This window comes from Pinus tabuliformis, chromosome X (assembly GCF_031772625.1).
Source record: "Pinus tabuliformis cultivar Carrire ecotype Pingquan chromosome X, CPIR1, whole genome shotgun sequence".
Taxonomy (NCBI): Eukaryota; Viridiplantae; Streptophyta; class Pinopsida; order Pinales; family Pinaceae; genus Pinus; species Pinus tabuliformis.
Window position 1 is genome coordinate 1,218,143,732 of NC_142308.1, and position 17,060 is coordinate 1,218,160,791.

Sequence of the window (17,060 nt, forward strand, 5' to 3'; positions counted from 1 at the left end):
TTTCCCAAAACAATCTTTCAAAGCGTTAAGCTAGCTCTGATACCAAAATGACGCAACTCTAGACTGCAAAACCCAGAATCATTACAAACTGTACATATAAAAACGGCAATTCCTGTTCTAGTCAATTTCAGTTCACTTTTTGGCAAATTCAACTCATGCGGAAGTTTTAGTTTCTCCTTCATATTTATGATTAAAAACAATATTTAACATTTCTTCTCATAACAAGTTGAATTAATTTTCAGACATTAATTTTCGACCTTCAATCTCATCCAATGCAAGTCTCGCCTGTAATACTCTGTTGCTGACATCCATACAATTATTATTTACACCCTTGAATTCAAATAAGATCATGGCACCAGCGCCCAAATATGCCTTTAAATTGAATCTCTTTATTCAATTCTCATTCAATCAAAACACAACTTCCAACCAAACAATCGAACCTTTCGACTTATGGCAATAGCAATTTATATAAACTGAGAGTTGGCTAGAATCGAATGTCGATATCGCATACCTGTTTCTCATCAACGATGCTCAAACTGTAGCGATCTGCAAACACTACTTTTGAACATATTAGAGCTCCAATCTGGCTTATTACATACTTCAATCAGTTATCTCAGGAAACTGAAAACTATGTATACCAGACGCAGCACCCAATCTACACTCAAATTAACCATATCAAAGCAGAATTTGAAAGTTGTAACAATTACATTGACCTCACTGTAACAATTGATGGCAATTTGAATCGATTACTTCTGACACAACGATTCAACTCGATTTGCAATTTAAACAACATCGATCACCGAATTTGGACAAATTCTACCTACAAGTGCGCGGCCTCTGACAAACTGGCCACTGCTTAACGCTAGGTTTAGTGCTATTCAACACTGATATGACCTTGCTAACACAATCTTCAGATGATCCATAGCTTCTGTTATTTATAGATAACATATGGATCGATTTCACGCTCAGTTCTGCTTGACGTGTGCTTCAGCTTAGCACAGAAACCAATCCAGTGTATACTCCACTCCACGTGACTACAAAAGTGACTTCTTTGCGCCCACGAGCTCAGAACGATATCACGATATAAAATCAAACATAAACAGTCATAAATTTGACCTTGCGCTCTTTATCTCCCAGGATTTTGCAGATCATACATTCGAATTACAACGTTCAGGACTTTCAAATGCAGTTAAAGGCGTTCAAGACAGAAGCCTTTACATGGCATATATAATTTCAAAGGAACAACACCCTCTTTCAACTAGTGCTTGACCAATACAGGAATTATTCTTCATGAAATCGATTCAGGGTGATCGATTTACCAATTTCACAATTATAATTTAAGCGTTGTCTCCATAAAAAAAACCCAATTTCATTAACGCCTATTGAAACTCTCAATGATTCTGAACCGGTTTTGTAATAAAAATCAATGTTGACAATTGAATCTCCTCCGCTTTCACACATCAATTCTACCCACAAAGTTATATTAACAAGAATGAAACCCAACAAAAACAGAGTCCTGTACAATGATTCAACATAAAACTGAAGAATAAAATGCGCTGGATACAACCCTTCACACAGAATTACTATTACAATCAATTACGCAGACATATCATGCTCAAGTCTACACAATTTAGCATTCAATTACCCACAAAAGTAGTTACTTTTATAATATTCAGAAAAAAAACGAAACAGAGTTTTGCTTTTGACTCAATTTCACACAAACACAATCTTCACACCTCTTTGAGCTCTCGCTCCACACCAAGCCTATCTAATTCTACCTCACATCTCTCTTCTCAATTGTACAAGAAGACACAATTTATACAAATAAATGGTTCATGAACCAATTCTGATTCTGAACAAGAAATCTCTCAACCTCTCCTAAAAAATCTCTTCAATCCCACTCTTTTCTAAACTAACACTAAATAAAGCTTTTAAAATCTCTCATACTCTATTCTAGCCAAATAAATCCAACTATTTGGCCTGATCTCCATACAAGGAGGATCACTCAGCCACCTATACCCTTTCCTCAATAAATAAACACTCTCACATATTTAAACAAATAATTTAATTAAATTATTTTCTTTCAGCCCCTTGCTAGTCACAACATGTGACCATACTATCACATTGTTGACTGGCCTGAATGCTCATGCATCAATTTGTCTCTGTCATTTCAAGCAACCTTGATAACCATCTAGGAAATTCAGGTAATTGTAAAAAATAATTTTTTTGTGTGACGTTGGCATGTTTTTACCTCAGTTTTACATTTTTTTGGTTTGATTTATAGTTTCGGCATTTTATTCTTGATGTTGTCTCAAGTGAAATGCATATCCAAAAAAATCAGGTTATTGTAAAAGATTAAAAATTATGTTGCCCTGTTTCAGTTTTCCCTTGTAGTGCAAGCAATTGTTTTGAATTATTTCAGTGAAAACACTTCTTAGAGATGGTTCTATTGTAGGTTTTGTCACTGGAAGAAATGTGACTATAGAACATTCCAATAAAGTAAATGATGTTCACAATCCACGACTTGCAACAACTATCATAGAGGAATTTGATTCCCAGTGGACGGATCATGAGAGGTAGCTTTTTGTGACTGCCCTTGCAATGTTTGGTAAGGATTTTAAGAAAATCTCTCAACATGTTGCAACAAAAGGTGAGGAGCAGTGCAAAGCCTTTTTCAGTAAATCTCGCAAGCGACATGGACTTGACCAGGGTTTTTTCAGTAAATCTCACATGCAAAGGACCTCCCATCCTCATGGGAGATGACTTACCTATTGAAGTCACCAGAAAAGGTAGAGTTGAACTTTTACACAGAAGATTTGAAGATGTGCTTCATGTTCCAAAACTTTCGGTAAACCTGCTTTCAGTTTATCAGATCACTCATTTCAGCACCGGAAAGAGAGTGGAATTCACTCCAAATGTAGTGAACATATATGACCTACATAACAGCTACAAAATTGCAACCGGTGAGGTAAACAATGGAGCCAGACTATATACATTTTTTGAATTTATTGAATCTGAATCCTCCTTATTGCTTACACATGTTGATGATAGTAGTAGGCTTTGGCATGAGAGGTTTGGTCACTTAAATTACAAGTATATGTAGCAGCTAAGCAAGCATGAGATGGTGGAAGGCTTGCAAAATATTAGTTTCTCCAAAGGACTTTGTGAAGGGTGTGTCCTTGGCAAACATCCTAGAGAAAAGTTTGACATCGGCAAGACTCACAGAGCATCCTCTCCTCTAGATCTGATCCATAGTGATATCATGGGGCCTTTTCCTCATCCTTCCATCAACAAAGCAAGGTATGTGCTTACATTTATTGATGATTTATCATGGTATACTTGGTGTATGTTCTCAGGGACAAATCTGAAGTTTTTGCAAACTTTGAAGATTTCAAAGCACTAGTTGAGACACAGTCAGAGAGAAAGATCAAAGCCCTCTGTACAGACAATGGGGGGGAATATGTTAACACAACACTTCAGAACCTTTTCCTTGAGTTTGGCATACAGTTGCAGTACACAGTTCCATACACTTTGCAACAGAATAGAGTTGCTGAGAGAAAGAACCAATCTCTCAAAGAGATGGCTTCCTGCATGTTGCATGCTAAGTCACTGCCTCATAAGATATGGGCTGAAGCACTTAATTGTGCTAACTACATCTAGAACAAATCTCCTCATATGTCTGTCAAGGGTCAGACCCCCTTTGAGGCTTGGAGCGGCACTAAACTAGACGTCACCCACTTCTGTGTTTTCGGCTCCTAAGCATGGGCCGAGATCCCCTTTGAAAAGAGGAAAGCTCTTGATCCACAGAGCATTGAGTGCATCTTTGTGGGATACCCTGATGGTGTGAAGGGATACCAACTCCCGATTTCCTCTACGGACAAGCTCATCATTGAGTGAAGTGTCAAATTTGAGGAAAGTCTCTCGCATGCACCTCAATTGCTGCATGCAAACACCTTTTATCTACCTCATGTCCAAGATGATGACTCAGTACACTCAGATGCAGATATAGAGCATGCAGATGCCACGGTAGAGCATGCAGATGTAGAGACAAATTCTTCAGATACAAATCCAGTGCATGCATATGATGATCCACATCCAAGCCCAGATCAGGCTTCCAGCAGTGAATCAACTTCCCCTGTCATAAATTAGAGAACAAGGAGCTTACGTGAGATATATGCACAAGACCACCCAGCTGCTAAAAATGGTCTTGTGGGGGATAATTCTGATCTGCACCATCACTATGCAACAGACACTGCATTGACTCTACTTGGCTTCATTAATTTTGATTGGGCAGGTGACAACATTGATCGCAAGTACACCTTCGGATATTCACTCACTCTAGGGTCTGGCACTATCTGTTGGTCGAGCAAGAAGCAGGCTGCTATTACTCTCTCTTCAACTGAGGTTGAGTACAGAGGAGTATTCAACATCACCATTCAAGCTCTTTGGCTACAACACTTCCTCACTGAGTGGAGCGTTCAGTTCCACCAGACCATTGTCATCTGGTGTGACAACCAAAGCACTCTAAAATTTTGTAGGGATCCAGTACAACAGTAGCGGACGAAGCACATAGAGATCCATATGCACTACATCAGAGACTTAGTACATGATCAGGTCATTGATTTGCAGTTCTATCATTTAGCATAATAGACTGCAGACATCTTCACCAAGACATTCACTGAGCAAAAGTTTCGCTCTCTGCGTGATCGTCTTAGAGTGAAGGACATAGTTGCTTATCAACTGTCTTTTCTTCATCTTTTCTTTTGATTACATTGTATTTTGAGGGGGGTTTTTCCCACGAGGTTTTCCCTCTTTCCTCAATTTTAGTACAAGTTGCATTGTATTTTAGGTGACCTTTGGCCTTAGTTTCCAGGGCCCATTTTCCATTTTCCCCCATAGTGGTGTTCAGGGGGGGTGTTGGAGGTACTACACACCTACATGCGAACACTTAGTTAGAGCATGGGACTACATGCAAGATTCCTTCTACATGATTTACTCCCTGATTTGCTCCTTCTTTAACTCCACAACTGGCTAGTTCTTCTACATGATTTACTCTCTGATTTGCTCCTTCTTTAAATTCGCAACTGGCTAGTTCTTCTGCATGATTTACTCCCTGATTTGCTCCTCCTTTCACTCCACAACTGGCTAGTTCTCTTTGGAACTTGTTGTAGGTGTTGAGTCCTCTCATTGATCACCACTATGGTGCATTACCTTGGGATCTTCACCCATTAATGCTATATCATGAGCATTGTAACCTATTTTCTAAGAATCATTCTTTTGTTCTTTCAATTTTCTTTTAGTGTTTTTGCTCTGCAAAGCTGTGTGTTCAACCTTTACTAGCTTGTATCATACACCTTCATCGATTGATCCCATCGTAGGAGTTGTTAGCTTGTGTCCTGTAGGAGTTGTGGAGCTTGCCCTATCATATAGGTTATAAACATTTCTTTAACAACGCGTTTATGGGTGCTCAACCATATTGAGGGAGGAAAACTCCATGGGCCTTTCCCCACTACCCTCGCTTCCTCAAGATTCAACATGGGATTTCTTCAATCCATTTACCTCGCTCTCGCTCGATAGTCTTTATACATACAATGGTCAGATGAGATTGAGTCAAGTTTTCGATGAAGATGACATCAGGGAGATGAATCAGGTGAGGGAAGAAGAAGGGATCCCGGATTTGGAAGAAGAAGATCAGCAAGAGAGCAAGAATGAAGGTGAGAGAAATGAAATTCAGGTCGAAGAAAAGCTTGCTAAAATTACAAATGTGGCTTCCGTGGAATCCTCTCAAGAGCAACCTGTTGATTATAAGTCTGTTGTGGAATCTACTTCTGATGCCCTTACTCAAGCTCCAACTGAGCCATCTGTAGAATCAGTGGCCGAGGCCAATGCTCAATCTGTAGCCGAGGCCTGCCAATTTGATTCCCCGCCTGCCTGCAAGAAACGAATCTTCGGCTCAGCTCCAGGTACGAATTGTTATTTCTTTCAGCTCACGCTCTTGGTACGGCCTCAACTTGTTATTCTCTTTGGCTAAGCACTTGGTATGCAACTGGGATTAATGACCACTTCTAGGATTATTTCTGATTCAGAGAATTGCAGGGCTTCCGCTCTAGGATTATTGTCGATTCAGAAAATTGCAGGGCTTCCGCTCTAGGATTATTTCCCATTCAGAAAATTGCAGGGCTTGTAACCAGAAATTCGATGAGAAGGTATGTATTGATCTTACCAATGTTCCTTAGCTGGTTTTGTTCTGGTTTTGGTTTGTATTAGGCTGGATGGACTTGTGCCAAAGCAACATGCAGAGTAGGCAATATGCAGAGTACACATTACAACAGATACCGTAGACACATTGCACATTGCAACAGGTGGCAACTTCATCAAAGACTAATAAATAGACGACAATATCCAGGAGCGGGAGCTAGCATTTCTTCATACCACTAGATTAATGCTAACATTAATCGATAGCTCCAAAAAAAATGAATCAGAATGAACAGACAAAGGCAAGATAGTATATGCTAGTATATGCTTTGAGCCTTTTTACCTCGGGAAGAGGCCAAATAAGACCGCAAATCACTATTCACTTTAAAACTTTGATTATACTCAACAAACAGTCGCTAGCAAATAGCTCAACTAATACTAAGTACATCATTTTCGATTACTATAGTCCCGGACTAATAAACGAGGACCACCACCACCATCATGGGAAAATTGAAGCTTGGGCACGCATTATACTCGTTTTCATTGGCAAATTTCATTGGCCTAATTTGCCATAGTTCGGCCTCCTCTACCAATAAATATTTTCAACCTAGTTCCACTGCTCATTATCTGGTGGTGAGATAAGCCAATTGTTAGCTATTAGATGTAATTTACTTGAAATTATATCTATGATGTATATAAGATTAAGAAAAAATTATGTCATAGATTTATGTGTGACTGAGGAACAAAAAAATAAAAAGCATTATATCTATAATGTATATAAGATTAAGAAAAATTTATATCATAGACTTATGTGTGACTGAGGAACAAAAGACATAAAAGCTGGTAGAGAATAATAGTAACCACAGTTAATGCCAAACTCATAGTAAACATATGTCAATGTTTATAAGACATATGTTTATATCCAATAAATATTAGAATAATAATTTGGTGAAGGTTCCTTCTCTCCCTCTTTTGAGAAGTGCAAATTTCTCCTATTAGATTGTCTGTTGGCGCAGTGAAATATTAAAACATTTTGCAAAATTATCAACAATAAAATTTAAATTATTAAAATATTTGGTTAATTTTTTCATTCTTAATATGCTACTTTATAGAAAAATAATGCATGCACCATAATCTTGCTTAAGACATTATTGGTATCTTTTATATGTTAATTTGAACTGGATTCTTATACTAATCTTCTTTTTGTTGGGCTTTGCATTATCACGAAAGCGGTAGTGCACATTAATTTCTACAGTGTTATTTCATTCTTTCGTTCACATTAATTTCTACAGTGTTATTTCATTCCATTTAAGGAGAAATGGCTTTAAACTACTCTACGATCCATTAGATGAGTCTATGCTTTTAACTTCCCATTATTATGATATCTCTCACTGCAACCATAGCCCATACAAAGCCTTATCCAATTATGAATATGTGTTTCTAGTGTGGTAAGACCATGTGCTTGTTGTATTTGTATGATATGGGTTATGATTAAACCCAAAAAACCAATACAAAGCCCTTTCTTAACAAAATTTATGACAATGGGTAAATGGCTCTAAAACATAAATAAAGTGACTCGTCTCCTCTTTATCACTATGACCTCACACGTCAATGAAGATGACTAATACGGAGGTGTCAACTCTGTAATTGCACATTAAACAGTCACTAAACAGAAATAGTGCAAATAACATAATTTTATTGATAAGTTATTATAATTTAAGAATTACTCTGTTAAAATTAAATAACTATCCATAATTAAAGTTCTTATTTCTTTTTATTTAAATTTATATATTAATTTTTTAATAATCTAAAATAAAATTATAATTTATTTTATTATTCAAATTCAGGTTTTTGGCTAAAGCCTTGGAACACGCTACAACAGAGATGGCAGAAATGACGCAAGGAGTCCCCAACCTAAGGAGGGCGCTGAAGATTATTCAGATTACATTGGAGATGCAAGAAAAGAAGCTTGAGGAGATTCAGCAAATGATAAGGGAAGGACAAGAGGGTGCAAACAGGGAGACAAACCAGCGACCAGCGACAGAAGCTGTTTGAGTATAGATATGTATTAATTTTGATGACGCTGCATAGTATAGATAATTATAGTTTGCTTCAAATTTTAGAAGAGGAAAATCGATATATGCATACAAGTAGAATTAGAAATCTGCAACACTGTTTAGTTTATTTAGCATGGATAATCAGAATCTGGAACTTCTATTTTTGGTCGGCTATTAAGAACTTTAGGTGGCTGAAAAACTCGATTTCCCCAAGAGGGCGAGTTGAATTCAACCATATATATACTGTTTTGTTTTTGATTTAAAGTAATAGAAAAAGAAGAGCAACACCGCAACTTACAAAAAAAAATTCAGGTTTTTTATTTAAATTTATATATTAATTTTTAATAATCTAAAATAAAATTATAATTTATTTTATTATTCAAATTCAGGTTTTTGTGATCTATATTTTGAATATTTGAAATATTTTTGGTAGAAATCACATTATGAAAGTTTGGTGGACGCGTTTCCAACCAATCAGTGTAGTTTATCATCACGACAAGATAAAGAATCATATTATGAAAGTTTGGTGAAGGTGTTTCCAACTAATGAGTGTGGTTTATCATCAAGACAAGATGAAGAATCAGATTTTAGCAGCAGGTTAAATAGAAAAACAAGTATTTCTAATAACTATAAAAAAACGGCTAAAAAAAACAACCACTTTCTACTGTGTAAAAAATAAAAAAATAATTAATTTAATGTTAATTGATTTGAATGTAAATAAATAAATATTGATATCATTATTATTTAGTCTTAAACTAATTAAAATATTGATAAATATATATTTTATTTAATCTTGAACTAATTAATCAAAAAATATATTTTACTTATAAGTTAAATAATTAAATATATATAATAATATAAATTAAAAAATAATTGACTAGATTAAATATATAAATAAATAAAGGATAATAAGTCGAATGATGTTAGAGATAATAGGAATATTAACTTAAAAAAAAAATTAACTGAAAATAACCTCTTAAGTTAAAAAAATAATATAATTTATTATTATATTAATAAAATTATAAAAAAAAAGGAAAAGGAGAATCAAATTTATTTTATTTTTATAATTGTTTATATAAAGAAAGGGATTTGTTTACTTAGGTCACAATTTCTCAAGGATTTAAAGTTTTTTTTCGATGGAATCTAGCTATGTTTTTTTTCAAAAATCTGATTGGTTTAAATAATCTTGCTATATGAGTGTTTAAATCATTTTTTCATGGCAAAAGTGGGTTCAGTGCCATCAAGAATCCTAGGGGCACCCAAAATCATGTAACTCTGATTTCTCAACCTTTTCACAGAATTCCTATTATTTTCGTGTCAAAATTGTGGGTCTTTAGACTAAGCATGAAGAAACATGTTGATGGCACAAGACCAAGAGATATTTTGCAGAAGTGAAAGTGTTTTGATATAAAGAAACATTTTAATTGCCCAAAATCCAGAAACATTTTGTCTGAGTGAAAACTTTCCCCTTTCGGAGTTAATTCCAGGCAGCATGACTTCTTTTTAATAACGGTGATGAGACAACTAGCATTGATAGAAACTAACCAGCATTGGTGTGATAGTTCTAGGTGACATCGTTTTCCTTTACTGCTTGGGGAGGTTTGACCACCATAGGTTTTGAGATTTCAGGTGGCATCATTTTCTTTTACCATTTGGAGAGATTTGGTCACCATACATTTTGAGATTCCAAATGACATGGTTTTCCTTCACTGCGGGGGAGATTTGGTCCCTATAAATTTTGAGGTCGTGCAATAGTGGTGTAATTCCGGATGACATTATTTTCCTTGACTGCTTAGAGAAGTTTGGTCACCATACGTTTTGAGGTCCTACTTGCGGAGGTTTGATCCCATACGTTTTGACGTACATTCGGGGCAGGGCTATGTATTGAATCTCCTTGATTCATGAGAATAACTAGAAGAGTATAAATGTTTAGTCATGTAATTGTTGTTCAATGGTGAGGTGGAATTGTTGTTCAATTGTGAGGTAAGGAGGCTTGGTGTCACGCCCCTACACCCGCGGTAGTCTTCCAACCACTTGTAGCGAGGTGCGGCACCACCGAGTGCTTTCTTTTTAACAATACTAACACCCGTGGACTACGCCTACTCCAACATTAACATACTTAGTTTGTGTTTTATAACCAAGTAGAAGCATTATCCTTTATACTTTAATGAAGACCATTCTCAATTATTAACCATGAACAATAAACCGAGAACATCAACAATAATCAAGTACAAAGGGAGGGGCAACTCCCAGAAAGTCTGCCCGACAATTTTATTATATCAAGAATATCAGATTTTACAACAAGTGTGTCTTGGCCGAACCAAGTCTCACACTTAACCAATTTTTACAAAAGACAGGCCACCTGCCTTTTACAACATGTTCTGCACCCTTGCACGAAGGGAGGTGCTCACCCGAGCCACCCAAGATCCCTTAGCCAAGTCCTGCATAAACCCGTGTACGAAAATCCACTCAACACATGGCACACTTGCCAACCTCCCACTAAGTCAAGCTGCGCAATCCTTCAAGCCTAATGCACATGAGATATGCGCATTTACCTACCTAAGACTGCGCACTCCTTTGTCTGTTATGCGAAGGCTTGAGCGAATGTTCATTGGTGAAATGAGCTCTCACACTCATGTTTTTATATGCTTCATACGTGGGCATCACATGGGGGTGTCAGCCCCTTGGCCGACCCCATAGCACACCCACAAAGCTCTTATCAACAAGTCGGCCACGCCCTATGCAACCACCTTCCAAGTCGAGTATAAGTTGTCCATTGTTCCACGCACTTTTTCATAAGTGTCGTAAAACTGTTCACGTTATCGTCGCAAGCAGCTCGCAGAAACGTCGCACTGTCGTGTGCGCTCACCCGCCCGTGTGCGCTCACCCGCCCGTCGTGCAGACCCACCAGCTGTGCAGACCCGCCCGCCATGCAGCCTCGCCCGCCTATCGTGTAGACCCGCCTGCCGGTCGTGCAGCCCACGCCCGCTTGTGTGCCTGTGCCCACCCGTGCGCCCGCGCCCGCCCGTGTGCCCGTGCACGGTGACTTTGCCCGGCGCCCGAACGCCCCCTTACCCAAAGACCTGACACTTGGTCTCGGGTGGGAAGACTATCAATCTATTTTTGTATAATATATTTAAAAAATTTGACCAATTCCGTTTCGTTTTCTATGCAGAGCGTAGAAAAAACGCCCGTCCGCGTTCCTTTCACTTTCGCCTGGCTTATCAAGGAATCTCCGTAGAAAAAACGCCCATCCGCGTTCCTTTCACTTTCACCTGGTTTATCAAGGAAGTTACCGTTGATTTGCTCTGGCGTTTTGATTGACTTATCTTCTCTGAGTTTCTTGTATTGCTTTTGATTTGTGTAAACCACCGATTGCTAGTTATATCAGCAAGACTTGAGTCTAGTAGATCTTCATACTTACCGGCGATTACTTTGCTGTATTTGGCTCTTCTTGCAGAATGGGTTCACCGGATCGAATGCTTTTGATCCATGCGATAACTCTCGCATGGCTGCGGTTAAGCATCTCCGCTTCTCATGTGGTGCATACTGTTAATACAGCGAGAACAAGTATTCAACAGCCGTATCGCACAGCCTACCATTTTCAGCCTCAAAAGAACTAGATGAACTCACGTATGAACTCTGCTTTTTTTTTTTTTTTTTTCAACCAGTCTTCTAACTTTGTTTTGCTTTGTTTGTGATTGCTTGCATGATTATCTTCCCAACAGACCCAAATGGTAAGCTTTTCATTCCATTTCATTTCATGCATTCAATAGTTATTAGATTTAATATTCTCTGTGGTGAAATTTGGATTGGGCTCGTTTTGCAGGGCCCATGTTCTACAAGGGATTCTACCATCTCTTCTACCAGTACAATCCTGAAGGAGCAGTGCCGGCAAATATTGTCTGGGGGCATGCTGTATCTAAGGATCTTATTAACTGGCATTTCCTGCCTCCTGCGATTGTTCGAAGTGAATGGTACGATATTAATGGCTGCTGGTCCGGTTCGGCAACGTTACTGCCCGGAGGGAAACCCGTAATTCTTTATACCGGGGTGGCCAATTCATCCCAACAAGTGCAAAACATGGCCGTTCCTAAGAATATCTCCGATCCTCTTTTGAGGGAATGGGTGAAGATACCTCAGAATCCTATTTTGGTTCCAGGCGATGGAATTGATGGGGGTTCCTTTAGGGATCCCACTACTGGATGGCTGGGCATGGACGGCAAATGAAGGATTGTAGTTGGAAATAAGAGGAATCTCAGCGGGGTGGCTCTGTTATACAAAAGCAAGGACTTTGTCAACTGGGTGAAGGCCGAGCATCCTCTACATTCATCGAACTTGACAGGAATGTGGGAGTGTCCTGATTTTTACCCGGTTCTTCTCTCTGGGACCAAAGGGCTAGACACTTCCGCAATTGGGCCCTCTCTCAAACACGTTTTGAAGGCGAGTCTGGGCGCTAACACGATCGATTATTATACAGTGGGAACGTACTTGTCCGGCCAGGATCGATACGTGCCCGACAACACCAGCAGCGATGATAAAAATGGGTTGAGATATGATTATGGTAAATTCTATGCCTCCAAGTCCTTTTTTGATCAATATAAGCAATGGCGAATTCTGTGGGCATGGGTGAAGGAAGCCGACAGCGCCTCCGATGATATTACCAAGGGCTGGGCTGGTCTTCAGGTAAAGTCAGTGTCATCACACCTATTAGTCTTATATGTTGTTTACATTTTTTATTTCTTCTACTTCTTGATGCATGTGTTTGTGTTTTGTTAAGGCCATTCCAAGAACCATCTGGCTAGACAACATCACTAGAGCACAGCTTTTGCAGTGGCCAGTTTCCGAAGTAGAATCCCTTCGTCGAAACAAAACTTTGAAACAAAACTTTGAAACAAAACATTGATCTCAGCAGTGGATCCGTTGTTGAAATTGCAGGCATAAACGCAGCGCAGGTACTCAATGCATCAACAGATTTCTTTTAATTCAATACATTTTACCTAACAATTGTTTGCTCGGAACATCTCAATGGTCTGTTTTAAAGTTTAGGCTAATTAATTGCTCCAACATTGATTTTATGTATCGAGTTAGGAGTTCTTTTTACTGGCTTTTAGGATTCTTTAAAATATAGCAGGAAAATCGCACAGGCCATCTATGACCTTAGTTGAAGCCAAGATCCCTTTCATGACTTGACAAATTTTAAGAGTTATTTCCTTTTCTGTGGCTGTGCTTTCATTTTCTTAACTTATTCGGTGAATTTGTGTTCGTTATTAGGTTGATGTGGAGGTCTCCTTTGATCTCCCAAGGCTCGAAATCACAGAGTTTGAAGACGATATGGGAGTGAATTTGACGGCTCAACAGCTGTGCAGCCAGTTGGGGTCAGCTGCGAGGACTGTTGTTGGCCATTTGGGCTGCTTGTTTTGGCTTCCAAGGACTTGAATGAACGCACTGCTGTGTTTTTTCAGATCGTTCGATATCGAAATGAATTGAAGATATTAATGTGCAGTGACCAGAGCAGGTATAAATTCATGAACACTATAACTTATTAATCTAAACATTCCAAGAAAAAGAAAAAGAAAAGCACATTATTCTGTCTCAGAATGTGTTAATGCTTGCAGATCGTGTTTAGCGAGCGACCTTGATAAGACAACATATGGTACCTTCGTGAATCATGTGGGGTCCTTCAAGGGGCAGACCCTTTCACTGCGAATCCTGGTAAGCTGCATAATATTGCTTAATTTGTTGGCAATTTCCTTGCAATTGTGGAAAATGGAGGTCCAGATAACGTTACAATGGTGATGAAATGAAATAACAGGTTGATCATTCCATCGTGGAGAGCTTTGGAGAAGGGGAAAGGCGTGCATAACTGCTCGAGTTTATCCCCCCCTGGCAATAGGCAAAGACGCCCATCTCTACGTCTTCAACAACGGCACAGCCTCTGTCACGGCCAGCAAATTAATTGCGTGGGAAATGGCTTCCTCAAATTGATTTTTTTTAAGAAAAGCATCCTTTATGTCTGAAGCGGTGTGGAGTATTGTCGAGAATTTTAAAGGGTGGAGAGATCAGATTAAGAAAATGCAATGCCTAATGATAGTTAACCATTTTATCTTTATAAATACAATAATAGTATATGGATTAACCATGGTTGATTAATTGATAGTAATGGATTAAATGTATGAATGTTTCTTTTAGTCGTTAGAAGAAGAAGAGTGCGTAAATTGATATTTTTATATAAAATATAATAAGAATTAATTTTCATTAATGAAATTGTATATATTATATGTTGATATCATAAATTTTATTATGTTATGGTATTTAAAGATGTAATTTTTTGTTTTTTTTTGTTTTTTAATAATTTAATAATTTCCAAAATTATATTTTGAATAAAATATATTTAATTGAATGTTCTAATTGGTATATGGAAAATGTTGGAAATAGTAATTTTTTTTTTAAATAATGATATAATTATGATGAAATTACTATTTTTTGATGACACAAAATAAGGGCTTGAAATAGAAATAAGTGTGGATGGATGGATTTGAAGATATTAGATGCTAGTATTTATACAAATGAGTTGAAGTAGGGATATTTAAGGTGGTTGGATCCATTTTTTTTTAATTAGAAATAATAATTTCATTAATTCAAATAACAATTTTAACTAAAGATTGTTTTGTGACATTTTAGTGATATTACAAAAGGTCAAAATCATAAAACATTTAGCTTTATTTTCTATAACAATTGTCTAAATTTACAACAAAATGACCATTTTTTAGCGACGACATAATTATTTTTCTAGGAAATCTAGAAGAAACCATTTTGAGATGATGGAATCATAGGTATCAAATGTTAACATTTCATAATTTTGTTGAAATAGTAGTATTGATATTGATGGGATTAAAACCATTTTTACATTAAAAGCAACAATTTCATCAAATCGAAAATGATATATTTAAAGAAAAGATTACATAATTAGATTAAACTAGAAAAAAACAAAATTGTAGAACATTGAGCCTTCTTAAGAATCATTGCACATTCTAACTATAATACATATATTTGAGTGTGATGAAACATTAGGGAAATTTTGTCGTCTAAAATGGGCCTCCTATGGAAAATAATAAAATAAGAGTTGTGAATTTTTAAAGAAAAAGAAATGAAATTTTGTATTTATTGTAGTTTTGACTTATCTCCTATCAGGCTTACTCAAATGTCAAGTGTAGACACCTGTTTGATGTGGAATTAAATTCCACATCTAATAAGTACCCACTCTGCATACTTCTTTGAAGACCCACATTGAAAAAAAATTGAAGATACATTAACACTTTTTTAATGTATCTTCATTTTTTTCGATGTGGGTCTTCACATAAGTATGCAGAGTGGATACTTATTGGATGTGGAATTTAATTCTACTTTGAACGAGTGTCTACACTTGAAATTTGAGTAAGCATATAAGGAGATAAACATAAAATATAATTAAAAAAATAGTTTTCTTTTCGTTAGAAACGTTGAACAATATTGAGGGGGTGGGTAGTGGATGTTACCCTTGGACCTTAGTCCCATGGGATCTCTTTTACTGACCTTTATGTTCTAGGGATGGTACTTCATGGGAAACCTTGATTTTGGTTGCGTGGTCCTTATCCCTAATCCACTTATATCACTCCCCCTCCATTCATTATAACCCCATTTCATCATTATTCCCACTTCGGTCCACATTCCTTCACTAGGTCTACATAGGGTCGACCTCCCCTTCCCCTTACACACACCTTGGTTCGGGAATGGAACAATGTCCCGAAAGTTGATGTAGCTAAAAGAAAAAGTAAAAGCATAGTTGACGACATTTAACAGGATAATGTACCACAAAATGCAAAAGATGGTCGGGACAAACACATTTAACACGTGGGAAAAAGCCAATGCATGAGCTCTACCCCATTGCTATACTTTACACACCATTCCCTTGTCCCTTGAGCCCTAAGCAGTTAATCAGAGAAAAATCATAAAAGGAAAAAGGCATATGAAGAAGGGTGGAAAAATCAAGGCCGGGGTAAATCATGTACCACGATTTCTCCCTCTTATACATTATATACCCAAGTGTGGGCTTCCCTTTATTAGCTACCCTTGTACCCCGAGATGTGGCCTAGGATTACCCCTTTCATTCCCTATCCCATTCATCTCTTTATCACATGCCACCACCATTTGAAGGATGTACCTTGGACACACTAACCCCTTTAAAGGTAGAAACCACCTAATAGGATGCTTGGTTAACTCCTCTTGGAGCTTGGAGACATTAACACATGCCAAAGCCCACTATGGAAGGGTGATCCAAAATGGATCTAACATAGATTTCTAAGTCTATGAATTTTCCTCACAGAGGAAAAATGAAAGTCAAAGGATTCGTCTAAAAATAGTCCCATTGCATAGATATCTTCAATCTAAATCCAATGCAATTTTAATGGACGAAAATAGGCTCCAGATGAAGGAGTTATTGTAAAAAGAAATTTGCCCATTGTCCTTTGAAAAGGAGGCAATTTCTTATAAAAATGGGAGTTAAGGGCTCCTTAAAGGAATCGCATGACAATGATAAAGGGCGAATCAGTGGGCCTTAAGAATCTCCAATTGCGATTTTTGACATATCACATCGGATGTAGGCTACCATGCGATATCAGAACCCAGTCGAGTCGATAGAGAGATTGCGACGAAGCGGATTGGCGATCGGCAATATATATATCGCATCGGAGCAGTCCATGGGATGTTGTATAGGCCTCGGCCATTGCGACTTGCGATCACGATCAGGTTGATAAAGCGATTACGATG

General features: G+C 37.6%; 1 pseudogene; it reads left to right on the forward strand.

Moving 5' to 3' along the window:
• Window positions 1-5,494: 5,494 nt before the first annotated feature.
• LOC149144349 (beta-fructofuranosidase, insoluble isoenzyme 1-like) lies at window positions 5,495-14,288 on the forward strand (annotated as a pseudogene).
• The last annotated feature ends 2,772 nt before the right edge of the window (window positions 14,289-17,060 follow it).